Source organism: Paralichthys olivaceus, chromosome 16 (assembly GCF_024713975.1).
Source record: "Paralichthys olivaceus isolate ysfri-2021 chromosome 16, ASM2471397v2, whole genome shotgun sequence".
NCBI lineage: Eukaryota > Metazoa > Chordata > Actinopteri > Pleuronectiformes > Paralichthyidae > Paralichthys > Paralichthys olivaceus.
The window spans coordinates 18,755,973-18,774,548 of record NC_091108.1 but is presented as its reverse complement, the minus strand read 5'-3'; the positions used below and the strand labels follow the sequence as shown (position 1 = coordinate 18,774,548).

Sequence of the window (18,576 nt, the reverse complement as noted above, 5' to 3'; positions counted from 1 at the left end):
TTGGCAACACTTCATTAAGAGGATCATAGCAACACAAAGAGATAGTTTTGTTTCTGTTTTACAGTTAAGTAATGACAGTTTGGCATGAGTTGGTGTCCTGATCCACATGTGAGAGTGACTACAAACGCAGAACATTTAATGAGAAACTGTTGTGTGTGGTAATCTTTGTTGTCCAGACAGAGTGGCATTATGTCCAAACTGCAGTTATAGTCTTCCTTGTTCCCTCATTTATTTGCAATGGTGCCCTCTACTGGCTGAGTTGTTTTCAGCAGTTGTCTTCAGTCACTCAGAAAAAGTAAAATAGGCTTTGTGTTTTGTTTCTGTTGTAATTTATTAACACATCATTATATCAGCAAGTTATGGAGGGAATTGTTGTGGGTACTTGGTATTTACAGTATCCAATAGCTCTGAAGTCCCCTCTGTTGCTGATGACCTTTCACTGCCAACTTCGCCTCAACCCATGGATACAACAAATAAATACAAATTGGGGAATATAACAAAAGTGTACCTGCTTCATTAACACAGGGCCACAGGCTTGAAAGAGTTTTTTTCATTTCATGAGGCCTTTAAAGTTAGTGCAGGGGACAGGGACAGTTTATGAGCGCCGTCTTAATTCAACTTCACTTAATTTCATCGTCTTGCTCACCTTCAGACCAGAAGGCACTATTGTATGTAATAAACTTCACAAACTTACTGAGAGAAAGACATTAAGTGAAGGAGTCTATGTGATCTCATACCCAGAAGCAGATCTCCCGTCAGGAGACATCAGCGGCTGCTTGAAGAGCGTGCCTCTGAATTGGTCCAGCAGGGACGGTTATTGAATGTCGAGGACATGTCAAGTTTGACATTTTAAAGAGCAAGAGGCTGGCATTTGTCTCTGCACCAGGCCCGGCCCTGGCACTTCATGTATCATGTAGAGCTGCTGGCAGGAAAAGGGAGAAAGAGGAAAGTTTACATATCGGCACAGACAGATGAACATCGCTTACTGGAGTGCACACGAGACGGGCAGCTGTGATCCTGCTGCAATTGTTTCAGTGACATAGGAAGTCCTTGATGTCTTTGCATACTCTGAAACAAAGGGATCTACAAATATACACTTCTCTGATTGACTGACAACAAGGAAACAACTATTGTGAACTGTGTTACTTTGACACAAGTAATTATGTCTGCATGTTCGGGGATGTCATATTTTTATGATTCAGAAAAACAGACTTAACATTAATCGTGAAAGCTGTATTCGGATTCTTCTGAAATGTTTTGCTGCTACACTTTTTGCAGATTAAATAATCAAATTCTTTCATGGGTATTGTAGTATTATTGCACTGTTGTGCAAACAGCAGTAATTATTTTAGTGACATTAATTACGTACAATAAGTTGCCAAAGGTTTTTGTACAATAAGTACGATAATTCAGTGTGCGAGAAAAAACATGGTTTTCTAATTGCTTTATGCTAATGACACAATACACTGTAGAACTACATTAATAAACTACAGCGTGTAATGTAAAACAATAATTGTTGAGAACAATCCATTGGAAATTAATCAATCTAACAACTGTACTGTTTTGTATTTTAATCTATAATAGAACATGATGTGTAAAATAATCTACAAAATGAGTATAGGAAGTACAAGTAAGACTTCTAATGGTGGTAAACGTGTTTCTCTGAAATGTATAGGGGAACATTTAATATAACAACAGTACCACAAAGCTGTACTTTAGTTCAACACTGACAAGCCAGCTTTCAATTAGACCTTTAGATTCACCCTAGCAAGAAAAGAATCAGAGTACACAAACGTCCTTCATCACACCGAGACATTTTGTCACAGCAGGAAACATGTGTAAGTAAAATTAATGAAGGCTGAATGCCGTGCTGCTGCTTTGGTTTCAGGTTCCTGTCTGGCACAGTTCACGCTGGCTCACTGTCCCACTGTCACGTCTCACTGGCACATGTGAATAGAACAGAGCCACAGTCAGTGTTGTTAGTGACGCCTGTGCTTTCCCTACTGCGACAACTAAAAGCTGCACATTAGAGTAAAACACAGCTTTCAGCAATTCATTAGTTTCAGCTCATGTAGGAACCTGGAACCTGAACAAACGGGGGGGCTGCTTTAATCATTCTCTCATGTTAAACCATTAGAGATAGCTTGATATATATTTTTTCTACTTTTCCATACATTAACGAACCTCATACTGTGATTACCTGTATTGACAGTTTACTGTTAATGTTTTAGATACCACAGGGAACTTTCTCTTGATGACTGATGATTTGTCTCTTGTCTCATTTGAAGAACCAAAAAACAATATTTTACACATTGTGGTTTGTATCTAGATTACATTAATTCTTGAAAACAATACATGTAATGTTGGCAGATGAGTGCCAATCTGAAGAGTATTGGCAAATAATTTAAAATAATTTGCAAATATGTGATTTACATTATAAAAAACTTTCCAAATGCCTTAATTTCTTCTGTAAAGTAATCCAGTAAAACCAAGGACAACAAATGGCATCTAGGTGCTACAACATCCGAGAGGCTAACACAATATGTGATTGGCATTTTATCCACACAGTGTGGCAGAGGTTCCTAAAGAGGGCAGCATTGCCTCACAGTTCCCATCATGCAACATCTCACTGAGGCCTCAACTGTGCTTCAATACGAACAGGATCATGTTCGGCAGTGGATATTTTATTCAGGGCTCCTGAGGGATAAAGGCTTTACAATGTTACCTTCCAAAGCTTTGTCAGTGCATTCTCCTCACAATTGGGAAAAGTTGAACATGATGTAGTTTATTAATTCACGAAGATCTTCTGCAGATAAACAGCATCATTTGTTTCACAAAATCATTCTCTTCCTCTCTTTTTCTCAGATTTTGTTCATGAAACCCCCAAGAGAGAAAACAGCTTCATATCAAATATAAAGGAGGAATGTGTCTTTTCAGTTTAGAGTGGGAGATGAAGACATGAACAGAGAGAGAATGGATGGGAAGACAGCGTCATAATATCACCCCCTCACACAAACGCACTGAAAGAAGAAATTACCCCGTGGAAGTTAATGAAGTCTCACAAGTTGATGAGGGGAAAATTGCGGCGAAGAGGGGTCAGCGCTTTCTCTTTAGCCTTTCCCTCTTCCGAGGAAAATGGCTGCGGTCAAGATCCATACTTTTAGAGGACGCCGAGCACTCCGACGCAGAGATGGAGTGAGAGAGAGAGAGATGGGGGGGGACACCGAGATTAATGGTATTAAGTGGTAGCACTTGGCAACGCGGTAACATATCGTCTATGTTCTCTATTCCACACTGATAGTTTCATAGACCTTGGCTTTACACGTTGACTTTTAGCTGTGATTTACAGGATTCAAATAAGCCGGGTGGCTCTTTATCATCGCAAGACCTGCGGACATCTTCAGCCTGGAGTCACATCAGTGCCAGTTTTATCACAAAATACAATCAACACCTTGAAACAGGTTAATGTTTCCCTTCTCCTCTTCGGTTATCACGCAAAGCCAAAAACTGATTCTCTTTTTAAAAGAAATCTGTTTATTCTCGGCAACAATTTCTTCCTTGGTTTAATGTCAGTACGAATTGAAGAAATGTTGCTATTTATGTACATGTTGACATTTTGGATGGGACCCTCTGAGCCCACTTTCTAGATCATTGGGTGGAGATGTGCAGTATTTTATCTGACAGGTGCACAGAAGTATCAGATAGGATCTAATGGCAAATCTCTGTACCTCTGTCTCCGCTGATCTGGACTGATTTTGTATTATGTTTGACATTTTGATTTTTGGTCTGACATACTGTGATTTTCTGGCCAGCGATAAAGCTGATTTGTCCCCTCAGAGTTTTTCTTTACCCGGATGGTCTAAAATAAGGCAAAACAAAAGTGCAGTGTTAGCAATAATGAAAGAAAAGTTGTTCCCAAGAGTTTGTGTTAGGTAAACTCTTTTTATTTCACTTCTATGTCCTTTTCTTAATCTTTATAGTCCATTTTTTATCTCTCTTTACACACACACACACACACACACTCACTCTCCAGGTGTGTCATGCTGTCTTTTACAGGTGACACACGTGGCGCTGAAACCTCGCCTTTCTCTCTCGCTCCACGGGACCGGCCCTGTGATCAAGTTGAGCAGGGAGCCGACGAGAAGTCACTCAAGTTGCCCTCTCTACGCTCTAATGAGGAAAGTGTCCCGTGGAAGCCGAGTCCGAGACAGCATGGGAGCTCCAACATACACACATATACACACTCACACAGCACACACACAAAGAGGACTAAATGCGTCACAAGTGCAGGCAGGCACCTTCAATAGGATGAAAAGCAGAGGATCAGGACCAAAGTCCTGTCCGCCTTTGAGTAACTTTAAAAGGTGTCCTGGTGTTTTGGATTGAAGAATGAAGTCGAAACTGATGTGCGTCTATAAGTGTGTGTGTGTGTGTGTGTGAGAAGGGAATCAGCTTGTTGGACCAGACAGGGAGCCGTCATCAAAATCTCTGCTGGTCTATCTCAGCCCCTCAGCCCTCTACTTAAGACCAAAAGATGCGATGGAATGTTAGATAAAGACAGAAAAGACAGAGAGAGAGAGGCAGAGGATGATGGAGAGTGAGAGGAACAGCAGTGTAGAAACCCCTCAGCGTGTGTGCAGCCTCTCTCCCAACGTGTGGTGCAGCAGGCTGCCTCTCACAGCCTATTCAAAGCGAGTGTGTGTTCATGGAGGAGTGCGTGTGTGTGAGCGTGTGAGTGTGTGTGTGTGTTTCTTCACAGATGTCCTTGAACAGAGCCCCCTCAGCTCTGCGGATCCCTGCTGCCACTGGAGAACATTTGACAAGCAGCAGGCTCTTGTTAGAGCGCTGTCAAATTAAAGGTGTGTGTGTGAGTCTGAGAAAGCGTGTGCACGTGTGTGTGTCTGTGTGTGTGTGCGTGCAGATGTGTGTGTTTCAGAGGCTCTATTCAGAGCCCTGTCAAATTAAAACTACCAAACAAACTGTGCATGTCACACAGACAGGCCAAGTCGCGTCAATGATGGCAATGGTAGGCCTAGGGCTGCTTTGTCTGTGTTTGTTTGTGGGTGAATATATGTATGTTTGTGTATTTGTGTGTGCAGAAAACAGACTAGGATTTTGTGGCATGCATTTTTTTACATGCATCTCTCACTTGTTTGAAATAAACAAATACATATGTGTGAAGGAAGAATCTAATGAGGTGTGTCTAAAAGGGAAAGGAGTGTGTCTCACACACACACACACACACTCACAGTCACTCTCAGCTTTTCCATACTGAAGATTTATGTCTCTATTCTAAAGATTTTAAATGATCAGAAGTTGGGGCCGAGAAGGTTCTTGATTCACATCCTGGTTGAGCAGAGGTCTTTCTCTGTAGAGACTCCGACTTCCTCCCACAGTCTGAAGACATGCAGACTGGGGTAATTGGAGACTTTAAATTGAGAATGAATGGTTGTTTGTCTTTATAGCACTATGATAGACTGGTGACTTGTCCAGGATGTAGCCAGCCCCTTATTATAATTATTACAATATACAACATACAATTTCTGGTCAGATTATTACCTTTTTATAAGTTTATTGATTTGATTGTTTTTCAGTAATAAGAAAATTGTGACTTTTGTACATAGAAATGTATCAAAGCAAACAAAAATCATTTTCTGATAAAACATGGAAATGGGTAAATAATATAAGAAACATCAGAAGAATGATTATTAAAAAACAAAGGAGAGCACTAGGTTTCCTGCAAGCAGTGAGGACAGACACAGATGCAAGCAACCTTTATGTCTGAACCCTGCATCATTTGCAGGGTATCCCACTGTGTGTGTGTGTGTGTGTGTGTGTGTGTATGTGTGTGTGTGTGGGTTCATGTGCAGTTTCACAAGAAAAATATGAGAAAAATCCTCCAGACTAAAGTCAATTTGTGGTTCATTACATATTTAAGAAGGCAGTGGTCCCCAACCTTGGGTTTGTGACCTCACACTGGGACGCAAAAAAATATGAGGGGGCACAAGGTGATTAATAGGATATGAATGCCAAAAAAAGGAAAACCCATATATTTCCATTAAATGTTTTGCTGCCAGAGTTTCATCTGGGGAGTGGATGTGATATTACGACTTCTGTAAATATGACCCAGGTTTAAACATGACGCAGACCGATGCAGATAAAAACAAAAACATGTCTCCACAAATGCAGTTAACTCAAGATGATGAAGGAAGTAGGAGGAGGAACAGCTTTCTTGCCAAAATATCATTCTTGCACTTTATTTTCGTTAAAACCACAACTTGGTGGTTCGGTAAATGTAATATTTTTGTTTTTATTGTTTGGTCTTCGTTCAAATAACAAGATAAAGCATCATCATTAGTGAGATTTAGGGCGGTCGCACTTATCTTTTTAAAATGTATGTTTGGTCATAGCCAGACAGCTGTATACTGCTGCAGTCTTTATGCTAAGCTAACAGGCTGCTGGCTCTAGTTGTATTTTGCACTCATTAGCTCAGTCTCAATTCAGAGGCCTGCATCCTTCGGAGGCTGAATTTGAAGACCGATTGCATCACGGCAGAGCAGCAGAGCAACTAGACTGTCCTATTTCAAAGGCTCTTTAAAATATGGCCGACAAATGCGTCCTTTAATCCCTTAAAAAGGAAGGCTCCAACGGGTGGATCCTTCCCAACCTATCCCAGGATTCATTGTGCTTCAGTGTAAAAATGGCAAGCCAAGAGCCATTCACGTTTCAACTCAACTGAACAGCTAACGGTACATATGTTAAAAAACTAGGCGGCATTAAAACTTTCTCATCAGGTCCAACTCGGGACTGAGGGAGAGGAGCTGGTGACACTGATCACGGAAATCCTCTGTAGACCAGACCTTCTTCTCGTTTTGGTTTGGTATTTGCCATCGATGCGGCCCACAAAGCAGGCGGTCTTCGTAAACTTGATAGACCACATCCTCCAGAGGATGCAGCCCATGATTTGAGCCACAAATATTGAGAGTGTTAACTATTGCCATGAAGCAAAATTAATATAATTCTAACTAGTCTAACTATTAAATCAAGGGCCCACTAAGGTGCAGGGACCAGCCTCTGTAACTAGGAACCAAAGACGTTATTCTTCAGTGGAAACCAAATAAATAGGATGGGAGCTAGAATTTTTATCTGGTTTAGTCCAGGAGGGATGGTCCAAGTTTCCTAAGTAACGATAAAAGAGAGATGTTAATTTGGAATAGTATTAGTGCATGTGGGGGTGTGTTTGCCTCTCTCTGTGTGCATATTGTAGTGTTATGCACTACAGAGGCTGTGTTAGTGTTTAAACCTTGCCTCCATTAGCAAAATGTTATGATTTATGCAGTTGCTTGCAGACTAATATCTTTAGAATTTTTTTTTCTTCCTTTATCTTGTAGCTGTGAAGCCGATTCATCTTAAAGAGTGATGAGGGGAGGTTGCTCTCTATGCAAAACGCATTAAAGCTAAATGAGGAGTCTATTACTCAAATCTGGCTGATAATCCTTTAGCTAAAGACCCCTGGCCGCTAACTAAGCAGATTAAGATATGTCAGTGCCACCGTGACCAGGATGACAACAGTACACTACTTATGATCTCACACACACACACACACACACGGGGGAGCATCTTGCTGTATATTACATATAAACTCACTTCTGCTTGGCTTTTTGGGCACTCACACACACAGACACACACACACCAACACTTCCACATATGCAAATGCACTTGTATCCCATGCTTTCTCATACACACACACACACACACACACACACACACACACACACACACACACACACACGCACACACACACACACACACACACAAACATATAGAGAAACACACGTGTCGTCCACACCCCCACTACTTATCTACATACACTGTCTCCTTGCCAGCTCACTTCATAGAATTAATTCTCTCTTCTCCGCCCACTCTGTTGTGCTGTGTGTGTGTGTGTGTGTGTTTGTGTGTGTGTGTGTTAGAGAGCCATGCACAGGGGACTCGTGAAGAGGCCGCGTTTGTATGAACATGGACAATTCATCATGGCTTGATTAACATACATGATTTTATCTCCCTCTCCTCCTCTCTGTGCTTTGGTCCTGTGGTGATAATTACAAATAATTTATTCCTCCTGGTTAATTAACAGGTATTCTTCACACACAGTCCTACAGTGTGTGACGCCAGGTCAGTTGATCTTGCTGCACATTTATTAGTCAGAACGAAAAATATTTGCTCCCAGGGATGAAATCACTTGAAGATCACTTTAAGCAGGCCGCTGTCTGCTTGAAGGAAGTTATTATGCTTTGGCCAGACTGGTTTGGACTTAAATTGACCCCTTAGAAAACAAACCGAACCTGAAAATTAAAATAAAAGAATTCTGAAACAGCAGCAGTGTGGTGTGTCCCAACAAGTCACGACCACTTAACAAGAGGAGAATCAGTTTGTGTATTTTTCTCACAAAGAGGTGACGTACACCTAGAAGATGCAGAAGAATCTGTTAAATCAGAAAGGCAAGGGGTTTTGTTAGCTTTTGGTGATAAAGGCAGACACCCTTGTCGATGTGCTGTAAACAAAATCATGTTATTTCTGCTGCAGAATTCATATGTCCTGCCTCCTGCGTGCTCAATCCAGATGTCACTCATCTGAACGCTGCAGACATTTTCCTGTTATTATGAACGCGTCTGACCCAGAGATTCTCCTGATGATGAGTTCATCTTTATTTCTGTGTTTTGTCCCTTTTTTTGTCTTTTATTGCAAAGTACACCATACTCAACTAATATGAAAATGACATCAAAACAAATTCCATGTAGGCTATGTGTAAACTTACTTGGCAATAAAAGCTTTTCTGATTCTGATTTAAAAATACATAATTTAGCTTCATTTGACCAATAAAAATACAAATGTGCAGTGATTATGACACTGATATTTTGCGCCTGCTAAATTTCTAATGCTAACATGGTTTTTACAAAAATAGCATCTTTTTTTGTTTGTGGTTGCCGATGAAGGTCACGACTTTCAGTCACACGTTTCCCTGTTCCAAAATATGTGATTTTAACTAAATGTTAAACAGCCTTATTTGTATTCACAGACCCTTTTGCAGTTTCTTAGAATGTGACTCGGATAATCATTATGCCCTTTTCTTCTTAAACAATCCACCACAAGCATGCACAAATACCAATATTGGCACCCTAGCTAAGTAATTCAGAGAAGAATATGCCCAGTGTTGTGGTCATTGTGGCTCAGTTGAGATGCGGTGTGAAGCCCAGCTGCAGACAGTAGATGGCCCAGGGCAGACATCAGTGTCCACATCACTCCAGACCTTGGAGCTGGATGACCTGTGCTGGGCCTGTCTTGTTTCCAACGACCGTTTGTTACTAATTAATGGACTGGAGCCCATTCTCCAGTGCTGAGTGCAACACAAACCACATGCATTAAACATGACCATGCCTCCCTCTGCTGCCAGAGCTGGGAGGACAGAAAGATGGAGAGAGAGTGGGACAGAGAGGGAAGCGACAACACAGAACAACATGCACCCATAACACTGTAACATGACATTATAACACAAGTTACTTGCATTTTCATTGATCACTCAGGAATACAGGTGTAAGATTCCAGAGGCCAAGGTTTCACCACACCATGGCAAAATACATATTTTATTGAATTGAACAATAGAAGTGAAGTAAATGCATTTCTTGCAGCAAAAATATTTGAAGGATTAAATCTTAATGAACTGTTATTTTCATATGATATCCTTAAATAATATAAAAGAAAGTGTAAATAATGATTCTAGAACCAGAAGCTCCTTAGATGTCCTGCTGGATTCCAAGACATGGAGTTTGGGTTTTTAGCTGGAAAGTGATTTTGTTTATAAAAGTAAAATTATTTTCATAAAATGGGAACATTGGGCAATGATCTCAAGTTTCACAAAGGAATTCAGGCATCAGGGAACTCAGGATTTTTCAAGAAATAAAATTAGGAAGATGTTAGAGTTCCAGTTTCAACATGAATGCAGCTATTTTTTCTGTCGTCGGTTGTTTTCCTTGAATTAATCAACTGTAAGCCATTCTCTGTGTTCTCTGGTCACCTTTATATTCAAACTACAGCATTATTAAGTATTTAGGGTTGCCTTAGAAAGGTCTCATGAGATTGGACTTGCCCTTTAAGACTGAAAGCGTCCTTGGTGGCCATCATCACACATCCACACACAAACTGAAAGCCACACACACTGTAGCACACGTTAATGCATAAATTGCCATTATCTGAGCTGCCGCCGGTGGCAGAAGCGCCCCCACCAAGATCACCTCAGCTGACAAAAGTTAATTTGCACTAATGATGTTTTACTCCTCTCATTACCTTAAATCATCTCCTTCCCTTCTCCTCCCTCCCTCCTTCCCTTCATCGCAGAGAGAGAGAGAGCGAAAGATGCAAATAAAAAGGTATGGAAAGAAACGAGAAGAACTAGAGAGAGAGAGGGAGTCAAAGTAGAGCAAGCAAAACAGTAAGGTAGACAGTGGCTAGGAGAGAGAGCAGTCAGCAGTTTGTAATTGTAATGGTGCTGGATTAAGTTGATGCTCATTCGAGCTTCACCCAACAGCTCTCACCATCCACTGTTAAATATTTTACACCGTCGTATAATTATCAAAGCTACTCAAGTTAATTTGTGATTGAAGGCATGTGTGCGCTGTACAGTCCACTGCAGCGTTGTATTTATGTTGTGGGCTTAAGTGGTGGACTTTGTAATGATAACGGAGTCTCAGCTTAACAAGTGTAGAGTGTTTAATGTGTAAATGAGTTTTTTATCATGCAGGTTATAGTTTTATGAGTGGAGTAATGTAATGAGCGTTAAGTTGCATTTCAGCCAAACTTCTGCCTCACAGATGTCATATCTGCTTGAGCCTGTTGTTGAAGTGTTTTCATTTTTGGTCCATTTGTTTCATTATATTGTGAATCGCTGATTCCTAAAAGATCCTTTCAGGTTGACCAGAAGCTTACTTAAAGAAAAAGAGATTGGCACATTGGTCATGATGAAGTAAGAATTTGAGGAACTCATGAGAGGACAGTTCTCAGGTACAAGAAAAAATATCTCTCTAGTTAGTCTCCAACTAACTGCTCCTTCCACAGAGTGGAAATAAACAACGTGGTAAGAATAGCAAGGCCAAGCTCCTCCTACACAACAACTATATTGACACAAGCTCCCAGAAAGCTTGACTCCCTGGTTTCTCAGAGCATCATCGAGAGCTACAATGCAGATCTGAGGATTTGCCACTTGCTGCAGGACTATACAACCAACTGCCAGCAACTTGACAGGATAATAGCAATGGAATGTTCCATCTCATTCATACTATTCACAGTGTTTTTTGAGCTCATCCCGATTGGAGTGAGGACAATGGCCAGAGGAATGCGCAAAAATGCAGGTCCCTCCTTTGCTTCATGTGTGATGAAACAACCCTACTGCAGACAGCTGCATGCACAGCAAAGCAACCGATGATGTGCAAAACAACAATGTCAAAACTGGATGCCAAAGCAATCAACTATATTTGGAAGGGGCTTGGACTTCCGAAGTGCCTCTCCAGTGTTGAGCTGTTTGGAAGAAATGCACTACAGTTGCCACTGAAGAACATCACCCTTGGGTACAGGCTGGAGAAGACCAGGTCGCCCATTTGACTCCGAAGCATCTCAGGATGGTGGGGCAGTCAAAGAAGAGACAAGAGCTGGGGGAGACAACAGGCTACATAATTGAATCACCTGAAAATCTAAAGCCAGTTACAGGGAGCAGCAGGGAGAAGTCCCTGACCACTGTCCCACCATCCTGAGATGATCTGGGACCAAACATCAGGGAAAAAACATCTGTGAAGGGTGGCTCCCAGCTGAAGACCCTGCAGCTGAAGACCCTGCAGCTGGGACCCTGGCACTGGTGGAGGTGCGAGAGGCAGAAATGCTCTGCAAGTAGTAACACCAACCTGTCTCCCAACTAAACTTGATGCAAATAAAATGGGGTGAAGCTTCACTCTTGACAGCTGAGACTGCCCTGTGATTGGTCAAGAATATGCTTCATCCCCCAATCACAACTGAGACTCTTCACTCCAAATGACCTCCTGGTTGCAAGAAGGCAGCGCTCGTATCTGGGATATTTTAGTTTATTTTCTGGATAGTGGGAGCAAGTGGAGCCATTTTATATATTTTATATATGGTACAACATCTCCCTCATTCTCCTGTTTATCTTATCATTTGTGTTGGAGAGGGAGAATGTCTCATGTGGTGTTGCAGTATCGTTCTACTGACCAGTAGCTAACTATCACAACAGTGCTTTTCTTAAAGAGGACAGACAGAAGAGGCTATCATAGTATATTAGCTGTGTTATATCCACTTTAACGCTCTGCTTGAATATGAACTACTCACAAAAGAGATTTGGTTGTTAAGAAGATAAATGAGAGATGTCCATAGCACAATTGTTTCTTAAATTAATTAAACTCACTATGCTTTATTGGCGTGAATGCAGTCAATATTGCGATAATACAATCCAATAATGAGATGGGAAAAAATAAAAGAACATAATGTGTGTGACCTTACTGTCATGTTCACATCAAAGCTAACGAGCTTGCTGTTTGATAGCTAGCAAGTACCCCTCACTAACGTTACGAATTACAATCTTTGCTCTTTGTTCTCAAGCTCAGATAGAAAGTCAATATTGATGTAATGGGCCTGGATCATGATAATCACATGTGTAAACTATGTGGATTCACCTCTACTGTAAAGCATCAGTCCTCAGAGTTTGCAGAGAATGCTCCTCAGACAAAGTCACGTGCCACCGACCCTTCCCTCGCATCAACTCTGAAACCTCGCAGTCATTAGCAGCCGATTGATGAGGGAAGTGGTATTAGTCTGAAAACATTTGCAGCTCATCCGGAGAAGAGGCCATTTTTGCAATTGGTTTAGGGGGTTATGAATGTGTGCATGTTCTGCTTGAAATGGGCAATGTTCATTTTTTATCTGTAATTGTTTCTGGAGGAGGCTTTTAGTGAGAGATGACTAAAGATTCTATTAGAATCCACCGCTCACCTTTTCTCTATTTCTTTCTTTCTTTTTTTCAAACAGATTTTCACGTATTGCCTCCTTACACCACCCATAGAAAATGAGTAAAAAAATGTTTATAGCCACAATTTAACTTTTGACTGAACATCGCTATCTGCCGTCTTGCACGATCGGTGGGTATTAGGCCTTGAAGAGGTTTTGTCTTTGTTGTCTGCACGTATCAGTTTCATCTCGATCATCATGTAGCCAGTAGCCAGGAGCATGATGGATGTCAACATGGATACAGCAGACCTTTAGTCAGTTAGTGACACAAACATGTGTTCAGTATCCCACACGTACACACCCACCCAGTGTGATGTGAGTGATGATCAGTAGGTATGAAGGGGTGAGGGATCAGGAAGTGGCTTGCGTGATGGACCAAAGGGTTACATGACAACCAAGCGAGGACTTCCTGGTTGACAGAACATCCCTCAAATGGACAGCACAACGTGTCATGATCTCTGTGCGTGTGAGAGAGAGAGCGAGAGAAAGAGATTAGTCCCTAAAATAGAAATAGACAGCGTCCAGTATCCAGGATGATGTGTTTTCTTCGTCTCAGGTCATTCTGTCTGTCTGTGTCTTTATCTTCATCACTTGTCTCTGATCTGTCCTTGTTTCTCTCTTTCACACACACACACGTCCAAACACACATATACACTATATCAAAGTAAATGTGGGACTTTCTCACTGTCTCCTTAAAATGAAATGTTTGATTTGAAGGAGCATCTCTGGGTTGGTCAACATGATGTTTTTTAGCCAGTCAATAATGAATACATATGTTGGGTCTGTGCTCATATCAGAGAGTATGTATTAGTCACAAAAAGCTGGGGTTGACTGGGGTGAGAGGTGAGGCGTGATTTTGATGGTGGGGAGACGGAGTGGCCAGGATGATGAAGAGTTCAGTCTCGTAGAGGTTTAATTGAAGGTGACGTTCCTTTATTTACATGGATATGTCTGAGAGAGGCTGTGACGGGTATAAACTAACACACTTCTGGTCTACTTCTCTTACACAGAGGCTTCAGGAAAATACTGGAGGACTCACAGGCAAGAAAGTTTTTGGTTCCTCCTGCATCAGCTGAGGCAGCAGACGTGACGAGCAGTGTAACAGAGCAGTGAGAGGGAGGGGATGGAAGCAGCAAAGTGGTTTTCTGTCAAGCCTTTCCTCTTGTATTGATTTCCAGAACTTGCATATTGTAGCTTCAAGGTTCATTATGTTCTCACTTTGGAATTAGCCACCAAAGTTATTAACATTAGTGAAACATGAAGAATACTTCTTCTTCCCAATCAACTAAAAAATTAAAAGACAAATCATCATTTGCTAAAGAGGGTAAACTCTAAACTGGCCCCCTACTGGTATAAAATAGTGATGACTGGCTGTGGCAGATGGAGCCTGCTCTGCTCACCGCTCTGATTAGATTCACCTGCATCTTGTTATCTCCAGATTGTCTGGGTATATTAACCCTGTGTGTCCTCCCTTGCCAGTTGGTTGCCAGTTCATTGTGTGTTCTTTGTGTCGCCTCATACCAGCATTGTTTCCTCATGAGTTTTTCTGTGTATGACCATCGCCTGTTTTTCCTGCCATGACTCCCTTTTGCCTGCTCCTTTTGATACTGTTGCCTCGTGCCTTGACTAACCAAACTGTGTACCGAACTGGAGTTAAATCAAACCCCTTCATCTGCCACACTGCCTTGTGAACTGTGCATTCTTGGGTCCTCAATCTCCAGGTTCTGATACTAAGTACAGATTTGTTGACCCAGACTTCCTCCCTTCCTATTTGGCATTGCATCATCTGACTAACTCTGGGATCAAATTTGAATTGCAATGTTAAATCTGATGTTGACAAGAAAAAATTTGAATTTGAACCTCTACAATTACCAAACATTCTATATGTCAGTGAAGATCATTATGTGAACAAAAGCTCCAGAACAGCTACTAAATGGCATTTACTGTTATCAAGGTCAAATCACACAGCTTACCTTTAAAACCTATGAGAAAGGTTGCGTTACTGAAAACGTTTTTGTGACTGAATTTGTCACACATGTTGCTATCTTCCCATCAACTATATACGTCCGTCAAGTGTCACTTTAATCAAATCTGTTTGTTTTTCATATTTTAAAAATGCAACAGGATTTATCTGTCATATTGGAGACTAATCAGACTATGATGGGTCACACAACTCAAAGCAGGAGGTGAAAGAAAGCTCACCATGTTGCAGGTGTGCCGCAAAAATACTATACCTCACTGGAGCTCAGTCTTCTTTCTACACAGTGAAGACTTGCTTTGTGCTTTGTGCTGGCCTTGTAGCCCATCTCCATGTATCACCATGTCCAGCGCCCTGCGGCCTTTGGGAGGGTATAGAATCACACGCACCAAACATAATAAAGGTAATTTACTGCCAAGGCAAATTCCATAGCTCTGGGCCTCCACCCCATGTTAAACAGCCAGCTGACCTTTAGCGTCTGATTTCATAAAGAGGGACACAATCCGATTAGGCCTGGATGAGAAAGGTCAAATGCACTGGCAGTTGTGACGGGAACATCACCACGAGCTGGCTGGAGACGCATAGGATGACCATGGCTGTGCAGACTGCAGCCCTATGCATGTCTGAGTGTGTGTGGGTGTGCACGTGAGAAAGAGGGGATGTGTGTGTGATATGTGTGCGGGTGGTGGAGGTGGGGGCAGTGACGGCAGTTAGCCTCGGTGGCCTCTGGAGCCGTTAACAGAAAGGGCAGCATATCGGACATGGGTGGCGTGCTCCTGTTTTCATGTCCCAGTGACCACACATACTCACACACGCAAACATATACACACCCCGTGGCATGGCAGCAGCTTTACCTGATAGGATCTTCTACCTTGAAGTGCATCGCTGCTTTGTGGTGTGTGTTGATTTTCTGTCCTTGTTGGTTCTTTTCTTTCCTTTCGGATGCTGTTATAGTACATGAAGGTGCAGTCTGCATTAATGTTTGAATTTCTCTTTGTCAAAGCTGTTTAGGCTTTTGAGGTTGTTTATTTTAACTTGAATCTTGTTGAAATGTTGCCTTATTTACATGCGTCGTCTTATAGCTAGCTTTTAAAGTTAGAATGGTCAGAGAGTGTGTGACCCTGGCACCTTTGACTAAACTGGGCTCAGTAATGGAACATAATGGGACATGTAATGTACTATTACTAGTAATTGATAAAGTAATGTTAGTCATGAGTAATGAGGAACTTTTGATGTTTTTCCTAATTACAGATGGGAATGACATGAAAATCTAAAAAGTAAATTTTAAACATGAGAAACAGAGAAATAAATCGGAGCTTAAGGAAATATGACACAATACTGAGGTGCTTTTTTATTTCAACTCAAATCTATAAAAAAGTCAACTGAACTAAACTATTAATTTCATACTTGTTTTTGTGCAAAGCACTGTTTTCATTGATGACATACATTTCTGTGTATCTTCTGTGTGTGTGTGTGTGTGTTTGTGTGTGTGTGTGTTTGAGAGTGAGTGAGTGAGTGTGTTACCACAGGTAGTTTATCTCTCCTGTGGATGGTTTTGGTAGCAGTGCTGTCGTCTGTTTTACGAGTTGCCCATTAAGGGGCTCACAAGGATAATGTTGATTGCGTGGGCCGCTGCCAGGATATGCTGTGGTGTGTGTGTGTGTGTGCATACAAGTGTATCTATATCTCAATATAAATCTAAAAAATGTTTGTTTATTTTGTGCAAATTAGTTGCAGCACACATGAACAAATTGGCTACTGAGAGTGTGGCGATGTTGTCTATGTGCAGTTTCTTTTTCATGAATGCACAGTGTCTGTGCAAGTGTGAGTGTGTGTCATGGTTAATGTTGATTGTGTTGGGGCACAGCGAGGCGCTGACAGTGCTGCGTCTGCTGAATGACGGAGATGATCTTAACAAGCACAGGGAGGCGGTCACCACCCCTGTTTACAATATGGGGGTGCTAAAGCTGTCGAGACCATAACTACTGCACACTGCTCAGTGTGTGTGTGTGTGTGGGTGTGTGCGCGCATGCATGTGTGTGCACTAATACCTCCTTGTCCCCCACCTCTTTGTTGTCACACTCCTCCTCTGCTGGATTGCCTGGCACTCCAGCTGAGAGAGACAGAGAAAGAGAGGGAGAGAGACCTTTTCACTGAAGGAGCCTCTATATTCTAGAGGAATAGACAACACAGATGAGCACAGGTACACAGGCACAATGGTAATTTAAAATGAGAACTTTGCACACTGAGTGTCTGAGGTACATGACGCTAATGATATTTTTTATCAATTCAATTCAAGTTCATCTGCATCTTTGAAACAATGTAACTTTGTAATTATTGTTCTGCTGAACAGGAATGATTGCACTGCACATACGGGTGATACTGGTTTTTAATTTCCGACAATGATGTCATGCCGACTCCACTAACCTACAAGTGTGACAGCAACACTGCAATGTGACAGCACAGGCTATATGGGAAATCTCAATATTGAAAGAACCAATGATTTAAAGTTAACTTAATGAGAAAGGGACAACAGAAATACAAGATAATTAATATTATATAATACTCTATATTATGTATATACAACAATTGAAAGCTCTAGAATTGGTAATCAGAAGTAAGCACTCTGTTGTTTTTTTCGAATAAAGAATCCACACATTGTTGAATAGTTTCCAGGTTATGCAGAATGCTGGGATGCCACACTGTCTTATCATCTCTTCTCTGCTTTGGCAGATGTATTCATACTCAGACAAAAAAAATAAGAAAAAAAAGTTCTCCACACTAAAAACCCTTATATGCTATATAATTGCTCTCCTTGGTTAAAATATTTTAAAAAAAAAACTTCTCTATTCTAGCTTTTCTAGCCGTGCTGACCACTTGAGGCTGTTTACAGTATATGATATATTCATACATTCAAACAGTGCAGTTTGGGTTCAGCATGTTGCCCAAGGTCAAGATGGTGATTGTACAGAAATTGAATTTTCAAGCTTAATGATGTATAATGACGACTCTGGTGGGACTCGAACCCACAACCTTTGAATCACTTCCTCAGTGCTGATGCTAGAAGTCCAATGCGCTGTCCATTGCGCCACAGAGCCTCATACTGGGGTGCCAGAATTTGTTTGCTTACAATGGCCCTAATACTCATATTACTCATTAGCTTGCATTGTGTGAAATTAACAGGTTTTCTTCACTGTTCACTAACATTTAACTGTTACCATTTGTCAAGGTACATATGACAGTAAGTAATTTTAAAATACTTAGAGGGATCCTGTGATAATCCGGTAATATTATCAGATTCAGTTTGAACATATTTATTTGAATTCTGTCTGTTTGCGATACAAAGAAGAGCTGGTCCATCGAGAGTCTAGCTGCTACAACGCCTCCTCTTCCATTGATCAAAATATTAGCATAATGGTCTGCATCATGGGTCACTTGCTATTCTGGCTCATCCTGCAGCTTTTTTGAATCCAATAGTTGTTACTCGAAGTGAAACAGCAAGATACGAGGCCCTTAATGGCTCCATGTTAAAA

The 18,576-nt window shown here is 41.3% G+C and overlaps 1 non-coding gene across 1 annotated transcript; it reads right to left on the bottom strand.

Moving 5' to 3' along the window:
- Positions 1–18,048: 18,048 nt before the first annotated feature.
- Positions 18,049–18,141, bottom strand: trnar-ucu (transfer RNA arginine (anticodon UCU)). The gene is made up of 2 exons: positions 18,105–18,141; positions 18,049–18,084 (listed from the first exon to the last, which is right to left on the bottom strand). It is a non-coding gene; the product is annotated as a tRNA-Arg (tRNA).
- Between the last annotated feature and the right edge of the window lie 435 nt (positions 18,142–18,576).